The sequence below is a fragment of the Microcebus murinus genome, chromosome 22, assembly GCF_040939455.1.
Source record: "Microcebus murinus isolate Inina chromosome 22, M.murinus_Inina_mat1.0, whole genome shotgun sequence".
In the NCBI taxonomy this organism is placed as follows: domain Eukaryota; kingdom Metazoa; phylum Chordata; class Mammalia; order Primates; family Cheirogaleidae; genus Microcebus; species Microcebus murinus.
Genome location: NC_134125.1, coordinates 18,980,885 through 18,992,212, shown reverse-complemented (window position 1 = coordinate 18,992,212; position 11,328 = coordinate 18,980,885).

Here is an 11,328-nt window from a genome sequence, read left to right as displayed (position 1 = left end):
TCCAGGCAGAGGGAACAGCACGCGCAGATGCTGGGGGGAGAGGGAACGTGGCCTGCGCTGCAGATGGCCGCAGGGCGCCCGAGCGGACGCGGGCTGGAAGCCTCCCCGGTTCCTCCGTCCGTCCGCAGCTGCCCAGCGCGCTGGACAGCCAGCCGGGCGGGTCGCACTCGGAGAACCCCCTCACCCCCGGCCCGCTCCTTTCCGGGGATTTGTGAGACAGTGTGAGGTCGGGCCCTTTGGAAAAGGGAGAAAATCTTGACCCCTGCAAGGCATGTCTAGCCGGCAGCGCGGAGCCAAGCGTTCTGTTCCTGTCCGCTCTCGTTACCATAACACTGTTCCTTTAAGCCACTGCGACCTCAGCACGGCACTCTAGGGCGTGCCTGTGGTCGCCCCTGTGCGCCTCCCTAAGCCCTGTGAGACGTGCAGGGCCAGGGACAACAGCCCCAATACACAGAGGAGGACAAAGATGATCAGAGAGGTGCAGCATTGTGCCTCAGGGTGCCCAGCACGTTGAGTGGAGCCCAGCTGGGCCCTGTGTCTTCTCACGGTCTTTCCTGTCCCCAAGTCCCCCTCTTGCCTGAAAGGGGAGTGACATGCAGGGTTTTTTTTAATCCTGGTAAAATACACATAACATAAAATTATTATTATTTTAGCCATTTTATGGCTGGATCCTACTCCGCTGTGCAGGTGAACCGTACTTTGTGGACTCGTTCACCAGGTGATGGACGTTTAGATCATTTCCACCTCTTGGCTCTTGTGAACCATGCAGCTGTGAACATCTGTGCTCAAGTTTGGTTTGGACGCCTGCTTCCGCCTGCCTTGGGTGTGGGCCTAGGAGCGGCAGTGCCGGGGCGCGTGGCAGCTCTGAGCTGGAGTTATCGACGGACCTGCACTGACTTGCACCTCGCCCTTGGCCCCACGGGCTGTGACAGTCAGGTAGAGCTGGCGTTCCTGGTCCGGGTCCCGGGTCTCTGCACAGTCCTCTCCTGATTTGGAGGGTACGAGAAAGCGCCTGCCCTCCCGGGCACCCAGTGGGGCAAAGCTCGGAGGCGGGGACGAGTTCCATGTCTGTGACCATCAATGACGTGAAGGGACCTCACAGAAGGCAGTTTGGAGGATCCAGCAAACCTGGTTCAAGGCTGGTTCTGTTATGGGGGCCAATGCTTCGCTAAACCTCAGTATTCCCGTCTGTAGAATGGTACCACCAGTCTGAGTCTGTCTATGTGCTGAGGTTTGGAAGTAGCACGTACAAGCAGGCTGGCACCCGTGAGGGACACTGTGAAATTGCAGCTGGTATTGCTGGTATGATGAGGGTTAGGGTTATTTGGCCTTGGAGATTTCCCTGCCTGGTCTGAGGCCCAAGTCTGCCTGAGCTAATCTTGTTCCTGACAAGAAAGCATGGAGCAGATTCCACTGAAATGATCACCCGAGTTTGCAACACGTTCCTTAAACAGTTTCCAAGCCGTTCCACGGTGTGAGCTTCCCTGCACTGCTAATATGTTCAGGAATTTAAAAAAAACATATATATTTGCGACAAAGAGGCCTTTGTCTGCTGGGCCGGGCAGCCTGGTGGGGACGTTACCTGAAACCTGATCGGCAGACGCTGGCCGCAGACCTGGAGCATTGTGCCCCAGTGGTGGCAGCCACGGTGATGGCAGCTGGATTAAATCGGGCCTTCTGTCCTGGCGGGAAGGGCCACCAGCCACGTGACACAGCGGGGCCTTAACCCTGCAGAGCCCGAGGCCGGCACCCCCTTCCCTGGTGTGTCCCCGCCTTGGTGATCGCATCGTAGCAGCCCGGGAAGGGGCACCAGCGCTGTTCCCCGTGTCCAGATACGGAGCCGGCAACGAACGTGGCCAAGGTCACCTACCGTGTTTCCCCGAAAATAAGACCTCCCCATAAAACAAGCCCTAGCAGGATTTCTAAGCATTTATGTAATATAAGCCTACCCCGAAAATAAGCCCTAGTGACGGGCGTGGCTGCGCAGCCCTTGCATGTTGTCCCCCAGTGGGAAAGAAGACAAGCAGCCCCTCTCATCTGCCCCGTGAGAGCTCTGCTGCTCGACATGAGAGATCGGGGACAACGGTTCTAAAGGAAATAGAGTCGCAAGAAATTCAGGATGGAATTCGGGGTTTGGAGAGTTAGGACGATGTTCCAGAAGACGACGACTTAACTATATTTGAATAAATGTAGATTGTCATACCGTACTTAAAAAAAAATAACACGTCCCCTGAAAATAAGCCCTAGGGTGTCTTCTTGAGGAAAAATAAATATAAGACCCTGTCTTATTTTCGGGGAAACACGGTGGCATGTGAGTGAGTGGCACAGCTGGGATTTGAACTTGGATCTGCACCCAAGCCTTGTGCGTTGGGTTTTAAGTCCACCTATTCAGCAAATGCATGTTGAGCACCTGCTACGTGCGTCTCCCCTGTGCAGGCGCTGGGGTCTACTCACGAGTATGACAAAGGCACGGTTCATTCCTTCGCTCACTCACTCATTCATCCAACATTTGCTGATCCAGGAGTTAGGGAACCCCAAAAGTCGAGCTGTCCAGCGGGTGATGCTGTGTCACACCAACCCAGGGCTCAAGGCGATGGCCAGGTTTCTAGCTTTTTCCAGTGCCCAGCACCAGGCCTAGCACATAGTAGATACTCAAAAAAAGTGACTCTATGTACACACATGTTCACAGCAGCACCAGTCATGGTTGCTAAAAAGCTGGAACAGACCAAATGTCATCAATGGATGAATGGATAGAGAAAATGTGGCACAAGCACACGATGGAGTATTATGCAGCCCTGAAAAAGGATGAAGTGCCTGTACTGGCTACAACGTGGGTGGACCTCAAAAACATGGTGCTAAGTGAAGGAAACCTGGCAGAAAGCCATACATTGTATGATTCCATTTGTAGGAAGTGTTGAGAATGGGAAAACTCCCGAGCTCAAGTGATCCTCCTGCCTCAGCTCCCGAGTGGCTGGGAACACAGCCATGCACCACCATGTTCAGCTAATTTTTGTATATTTTGCAGAGATAAGGGGTCTCACTTTATTGCCCAGGCTGATCTCGAATTTCTGGCCTCAAGCTATCCTCCTGCCTTGGCCTTCCAAAGCACGGGGATTACAAGTGTGTGCCCCATGCCTGGTCTTTATATTATTATATTATTCTTTATATTATTGTCACTACCCAGCCCCAGCCCTCAGCCTCTTCAGACCAAACTATTATTATATATTTTTTGAGACAGAGTCTCGCTTTGTTGCCCAGGCTAGAGTGAGTGCCGTGGCGTCAGCCTAGCTCACAGCAACCTCAAACTCCTGGGCTCGAGCGATCCTTCTGCCTCAGCCTCCTTAGTAGCTGGGACTACAGGCATGTGCCACCATGCCTGGCTAATTTTTTCTGTATGTATTAGTTGGCCAATTAATTTCTTTCTATTTATAGTAGAGACGGGGTCTCGCTCTTGCTCAGGCTGGTTTTGAACTCCTGACCTCGAGCAATTCACCCGCCTTGGCCTCCCAGAGTGCTAGGACTACAGGCGTGAGCCACCGTGCCCGGCTGCATAATGTTTTTATCTGCAGGTTTCATTCGATGAATCTCAGAAAAGCCAGTGCCCTCGGAATACGTCCCAGTTGGTTTAAAAGAATCAGGGTGTGCCAAGTTGACTAGTGTCCCTCCAAAGTCCATGTCCACCTGGCACCTGTGGACATGGTCTTATTTGGAAATAGGGTCTTTGCGGATGATGTGATCACCTTAAAATGTAGTCATATCGGATGAGGGCGGGCCCTAAACCCAACACGACTCGGGGGCTTATAAGAGGGACCTTTGGGCCAGGCGCGGTGGCTCACGCCTGTAATCCTAGCACTCTGGGAGGCCGAGGCGGGCGGATTGCTCAAGGTCAGGAGTTCGAAACCAGCCTGAGCAAGAGGAGACCCCGTCTCTACTATAAATAGAAATTAATTGGCCAACTAATATATATAGAAAAAATTAGCCGGGCATGGTGGCGCATGCCTGTAGTCCCAGCTACTCGGGAGGCTGAGGCAGGAGGATTGCTTGAGCCCAGGAGTCAGAGGTTTCTGTGAGCGAGGCTGATGCCACGGCACTCACTCTAGCCTGGGCAACAAAGTGAGACTCTGTGTAAAAAAAAAGGGACCTTTGGACATGAAGGCACACAAGAGGACACAGAGCCCGGAGTGACGTGTCCCGAGCCCAGGATGGCTGGGAAGGAAGCAGAGAAGCCGGAAGAGGTTCCCTTCTAGAGCCCTGGAGGGAGCCCGGCCCTGCCCACAACTCGATTTCAGACCTCTGGCCTCCAGAATTGTGGGAGAATTAATTTCTGCTGTTTTGAGCCTCCCGGTGGGTGGTGCTTCGTGAGCCCCGGGACGGCCTTAGCACTGGCACAGGGCGTCTCTGCCCAGTGCGGCTGGGCTGCCTGAAGGCGGTGTTGCTCCAGATGGGATGAGACAGAGGGATGAGCATCGAGACTGCGGGAAAGGAAGGAAGAAACGAGGGAAGGGGGGAGGGAGCGAGGAAAAGCATGGTTTACGGAACATCCCAAATCCAATCTTGAGCGGGCCCGCCCTGTGAGGGGTAGGGCTTTGTCAGTTTTAGTCAACGTTGTATTTCCAGAGCCTAGACTTGACCTATGCAAAAAGGACCCACAGCACAGACTTTGTGCATATTTACTGAATGAATGAATGAATGAATGAATGAGTGGAGATCACTTCCCCTTAGACTGGCCCCTGCCACCTCCTCTGGCCTCTCCGTTCTTCCTTGGTTCTTGAACTTCCCATGCTGCTCCCTGCCTCAGGGCCTTTGCATATGCCATTCCCTCTGCCTGGAACACCCTCCCCTCCCCCCACACTGTTTTGCCAGTTAACTGCTATTTGTTCACCCAGTGCCCTGGCTGGGGGCGGGCTCCTTTGTCACCATCTCCTATTGTCTTTTTCCTCCTCGGAACCGTCAGAGCCCTGGTCTCTTTGTCATTTTATGCCAGTCCTGGGCTGGTCGTGTTCATGCCCACCTCCCCCGGGACTGTGAGCCCACAGAAGGCTGAGGCCGTGTCTGTTCTAACGCATTACCGTCTTCCTTGGGCCTGGCACATAGCAGGTGCTCAATTAAAGTCTGTTGAAATCAGCTGTCTTTGGTAGAAGTCCTGACTTTGTCTATTCCTCTGTCTGGGCCTCAGTTTCCCCAACTGCAGGGGTTCAGTAGGACTCAGTTTGCAGGGTGCCCCGGCAGTAGCTCCACACCTGGCCCAGGGCTGGTCTGGATGTGTAGGTAGACTTGTGTCCGTCCGTCCCCGCCCCCACGGGGAGGGAGCCTTGGCCACGGAAGGGTCTTTCCTGCTTTTTCCTTCAGATACCGGCGTCTGGAATGGGAGGCTGGGTGGCCTGAGGCCAGGTGGGCTGGGCCTTCCTGCCTCCCCTCCCGCTCTACTGAGTTCCCCCCACACCTCCGCCCTGCCTGCATCCCCTCCCCGCCTCCCCTCTGCATTTTCCTGCCTCTTGCTTCCAAGCAAACTAGAGGAGGGTGGCCCTCCCGTCCCAGCCCCCCAGGCTGGGAGCCATCCGGGGCTCTTCCCTGCTGGCCTGCTGTTCCACTGCCTGCAGTGCCCTTCTCTGCTTCTCCTGCAACGCTCTGCTCAGGTGTCACCTCCTCCGGGAAGCCTCACCTGACCTCCTTCCCCTCCAGGGTCTCCTCTCTGCTCCTGGAGGCCCAGAACCTTCCCCGTACAGGCGTTCAGCAACTGTTCCTGCGTTTAATCCCCCAGCCTGAGCGGGGCTGCCTGGCACACAGTAGGGCTCATGGAGCCTTTGTGGGATGAGGAAGGACTTAACTCCTCTCAAGCCCTAGGTGTGGTGACCGCACAACCTCAGAGGGCAGTGGGAGGCAGCAAAGAGGCCGGGCTCAGAGTCAGACAAGACTTTGGCCTCAGTCCTCTTCCCTGTCCAATGGGTGCCATGAGGAATGGATGCAATAAAGATCTGCAAAGATCAAGATCCAGGACCCGTGCTGTCCTGCTCACCTTGGCATCTCCAGGGTCTTCACTGTGCCTGGCACATAGTAGGTGCTCAGTAAATAGTTTTTATTAGCAAGGCAACCATTCTGTGAAGATTCGTGCTCAGCACATAGTAGATATTCAAGACAGTTGTTGTATGAACGAGTCAATATTTATAAAGCACTTAGGCGTTTATAAAGCCCGGCATACAGCAAATGCTTAATAAATGACAGTGGTTGGTATTAGTGTTATTACTCATAGAATTGGAGGCTTTGAGAGGTGAGGTGAGCTGCCCAGGCTCACAGAGCCGGGGCGAGAAATCAGAGTGAATCCTAATCTGAGACCGCTGGATTCACACGTCTTGATCGTCTCTAGCAAATGTGTCAGGCACCGAGCCTGGCACCTTGGGGACACAAAGACAGACGGGACTCAGGCCTCGGCGCTGATGGGCTGTGGTCGGGTCCTGGTGATAAACAGCCGCACGCAAGGCTAGACGGCAAGGGCGCTTGCTGAGCGCCGAGAGCCTACTGCGCAGACAGACGGGCCTGGGGACAGAGTGGGCGGGACGTGCCCTGGCCCAGGGTCACTCAGGCTTCTGAGGGCCTGTGGCCCCTGAGTGTGGTGTTTTTCTAAATTAGGTAACCTTGACTCAAAGTCGGAAATACGTTTTTTGCAAACTCACACACACACATGCAACGAAACAAGTTTCACTAGATAATTCGGGCCTGTGAGATACGCTTACTCGTGTAGCTGAAGTTTAGTTTCTGTCCTGGTAAAATACAGGGGACAGAATGTGCCGTGTCAGCTGTTGGGAAGTGCACGGCTCAGTGGCATTAAGCACGTCCACGATGTCGTGCGGCCGTCACCGCCGCCCGTCTCCAGAACTTCCTCATCACCTCAAACAGAAACTCTGTGCCCTGCAAGCAGTGGCCGCTCCTCCTTGCCCCGAGGCCCTGGAATATTCTACGTTCCGTTTCTATGGGTCTGTCTGCTCTGGTCGCCCCGTATGAGTAGAATCACACGCTGTTTGTCTCCTCGTGTCTGGCTTATCTCACACGGCGCCGTGTCTTCAGTGCTCCTCCAAGTTGCAGCGTGCATCAGAATTTCATTCCTTTTTATGGCTGATGAGTATTCCGTTGCATGTTTATACCACACTCCCCAAACGGGTTTTTAATCTATTAATTGGTCACAACTTGCAGTTTGAAAAGCACCAACTGGGGCTTTGCAGGATGAATAGGAGTTTATGAGAGGGGACTGCAAAGGCCCTTGCTGCTCAGTGAAACTGCTGGGCTTGATCCCAGGTCTTAGAACTGCTGTTCTGGACCCAACCTCGGCCCTCTCCCTGGCCGGCACCACGCCTTCACTCACTCACTCAGCAAACGGGTGAAAGGCAGACAGCAGTGGCCCGAGCCGGGCAGGGCGCCCGCCCGCTGCCCAGACCGTGGGGCTAGGAGGGCAGCCCGAGACACCCCCCCCGGCCGTGGGCACAGCCCTGCCCGGCCTGTCACAGGAGAAGGCGGGAAGGGCAAACGGGGGCTGGAGGTCCCCAGGCTGGGCGCGCAGGGCCTCCCGCCTGCGCTGAGGGATTTGTCCCAGCCCCGAAGGAAGGGGCCACCAGATGTGCTAAGGGTGTGGGGGGCTGTGGGTGACCCGGCTGGATCAGACCTAGATCCTGGCTGCAGTCCAGGTAGGGAGGGGGGTGGCCAGGACGGGGCGGGGGAGGGGAGATTTCCGCAGGACCTGGGAGCGGACGGGATCCGTGCAGGCGAGTGTGGGCGCGTGTGTGCACGTGTGTGCATGCGTGTGTGCGCGTGTGCACTGTGCGCACACCCGGTGAGCGTGTGGGGAAGCACCTCCAGGCCTCCCTCCCCCACCTGCGACCCCCTGGGGAGAGGGCAGTGCCCGCCCGCAGCAGGGAGGGCCCCAGAGCCTGGCGGCACCCCCACCCGGGCCTCGCCGTCGGAGCGCTGGCCCCCTGCTCCCGCCCCCTCCTGGCTCCCCCTGATTTGAGAGGCGTTTTCCTTTTGGGCGATACGGATTCCAAAACGCCCGTCCATCCCCGGCTGGGCGAGGCGGCCTGTCTGAGTTATGGCAGATTGCTCTCTGCGTGGGGAGGGGGCGGGGGCCACTGGCTTGCTCCCTGCGCTCCCGGGGCCTGGAACATTTGAGCAAACATTCCTGGCCGTTTTGGAAGTTACCAAACCCAGATGAGCTCATCGGAGCCAGAGGTGGGGGCAGCCGGCGCCTGGGGCCCGCCCGGAGCTCACCAGGTGGCCCAGTGGCAAATGTCGGGGGCGGCTGGGGCTCCACGGGCTGGAGGCGGCCAGGAGAGGGTGGGCCCCGCACAGCTGGGGCTGGCCCGGCCCCCGGGGCTGTGTCCTCTGCCCGGCGTCCCTCCTCTTGCTGGCGGTGTGTTGCAGTGGCAGGGCCAGGGGGGAGCAAACAGGGCGGGCACCTCCCCGGGTCTCAGGGCTGCCCCGGGAGCCCACCCGCCCTGCAGGGGCCTCGCTCTGCGCAGCAGCTGCCGTTTATTGAGTGTTAAGTATGTGCTAAGTGCCCGCTCTGCTCACCGACAACCCGGGGAACCCAACCGTTATCCTCCTCGTTTGACAGATGGGGAAACTGAGGCTCAGAGAGGCGACCTGACTATGTGAGGCTGAGGCTGAGGTTGCCCCTGTTCCCTCCTGGGCCACACTGCCTTCCTGCTACCATAGAGCCACAGTGCAAGACAGAGCTGGCGACGCGGCCACAGGCAGCACCGCAAGGACGAGTGGCCTTCCCCACGCACCCGACCAGACCAGACGGCACGCCTCTGCCCAGCCTCGGGCCCTCGCTGGGCGGGAGGGGCATTCAAAGGCCACGGCCCCATCGTCCTCTTTAAGATCCCCCAGGCAGCTTCTCCGGTGGCCAAGGGGGTGGGCAGTGGTGTCGGGGCCTTGCCTGGGGCCGTCCGTTCCTGTCTTGCCTGAGCCCTGTGGGCAGCAGGTACGCGCTCTCATTTCGGACGCCTGCTCCCCTCACCCCCTCAAAGCCTCGTGCCGCCTCTCAGTCCCCTTCTCCAAAAGGGCCCCGAACAGCCCTGCTGTCGGGTTGACAGTTAGGAAGAATTTACGGGAGGACTCAGAGCAGGGCCCGGCTCCCGGCGAGCGCTCAGAGACTGGAGACCGCTTCCCTCCGGTCGTGGGGTGCAAGAGAGGTGCCCGGGGCGCCCCACGTCCCACGCCGGCCCACACCTCCAGGGAGCCCCAGAGAGGAGGGCTCTCCTCACCTCCTGGGGGCGGCACCTGACCAGGACACTTAACCTGCATCCTGTCATCGAGTCCTCACAAAGGCCCTTGGGTGGGGTGCTGTTGAGAGTGGGTTTCACCGCTGAGGAAACTGAGGCACAGGGAGGGGACGTGTGCACCTCCCTGGCGGAAATCTCAGAGGAATGGGGCAGTGCGGAGCCAACAGGGTCCTGCCTACCAAATGCAGGGTCCTACCTACCAAATGTCGCCCCGGCTGGCACCCACAGCCCAGCGCCAGACGCCGGCTGCACGTGGGGCTCCTTCCTGGGAGATGACCCGGTGGGGCCTCGACCTTGGGGCGAGCTCTCCCGGCACCCTCCAGACCCCGGTGCAGACAGCGCGTGGTGGCAGCTCCGACAAGCCCTCAGCAGGAGGGGCACCGGGGACGGGGCGCCAACCGCGTGGCTGGAGAGGCTTTGGCTGGTGACCGGCTGGTGCAAAGGTCCCATCGTGCATGCTCGCTTAGCTCTGTCCATGAGGCCGGTTTCCAGTAGATTCTCGGTGGCCATGAGCCCGCACTGCGGGGGGCAGAGAGAGGACAGGAAGAGGTGACAAGTCGGGGGTGGGGTGTGATCATGCAAGTAGGTCTGTCGGACAATCGCGAACCCCGCAGAACTTCTGCTTTTTCTGAGGAACCGTGCGCCGTGTGATGCGGTGTGCGCGACGCCTGCTAGTTGTGGCCTCCTGTGTGGGAACTTTTCCAAGTTCCTGGAGTCGCCAGGACCTCGGTGGCAGCCTGAGGGGCCGGTGTGAGCTGTTCCGGGCCCGGGGCCTGGGTTCCGCACACTCGGCTTACAGGGCGGAAAACAGAAGCTCGTGGCCGGATGCTGTCTGGGGATGAGAAGCCCGTGTGGACGGGGTGCTGTCGGGGTGGCCAGGACCGTGGGGACGGGAGTTTGCAACCAGGCCCGGCCAAGGGGCAGCTGAGTGCCCTTGAGTGAGTCCCTGCACCTCCCAGAGCCTCGGGTCCTCGGGCTAAGGGGGGACTGAGCTCCTGGGGTGGCTTTTAAGATCCAGGGGGGTCTCGGAGAGTTTCTGCGCTCCGGAGAGGGCTGGCTCTTGCCACTGCTGCTCTGCACGGCGCCAGGTAACGTCCCACCTCCGATTCTCCACATCCCAGCTGAGCATTTTGCTGCGCTTGCGACGCCGGCCCTGGCTCTGAGCTAGACTCGTGACAACGGAGTGTCCCCGCAGGAGCGGGGGTCGTCGGGCAGGGCTTGGGCTGGATGCCAGCCGTGGAGCCTCAGCCCCGAGCGGCTGGGACCCCGGGAGGCTGACTTGCCCGGTGGCGCTGACAGCTGTCCTCCTGTGCGGGTTGCCCTGCCCGGCCGGGTGAGCCGGGAAGCAGTCACGTCCTGTTCTGGGCATCATTAGAGGGGAAATTCAGTGGCTGCCCCGTCCCGAAAGCCTGTGGTCGGCCCCAGGGCCTCTGGGAAGCAGAGAAGTAAAGAAAGGAGCGGGGCATGAGGGGACCCCTCTGCAGGGCTGGGCGCCCCCAAGGGCTCAGGCCCAGGCCCAGGCTGCACGGCTGCGGGCCAGGCTTCCTCCTTCTGGGTGGCGGAGTCCTTGTGACCGGTGCGTGGGCTAACGCTGAGGCCATGGACGCCAGGCCCGGGCTGAGTCCTAACTCTTAACTCGCTGTGTGACCTTGGCCAAGCCCCTTCACCTCTCTGTGCCTCAGTTTCCTCCTTTATAAAATGGGAAGAATAATAGAGCCTACCTCACAACGTAGCTACGTAATATACTAATATTATAATACACCTCGTATATGTAACTATATAATTTATATAAATTATGCAGGGGGGACTGGGTGCTTCGACACTTTCTGCCTCCCGGACGCTCTTGGAGACAAGTGAGCGGGTGGCGGTACTGCGCTTTGTACCTGGGCGATGTAGCCGTCCCGCGGACGCCCCCAAGGCCGCCCCAGCAGGGGAGTGGGCGGGAGGCCCTGCCCAGCAGGGGCAGCATCTGCAGTCACGGAGCTAAGAGGGGGCTCTAGTCTGTGCACGGCACCGAGAAGGGACAGTTGGCGGGCGCTGTCCTACTCGGAGC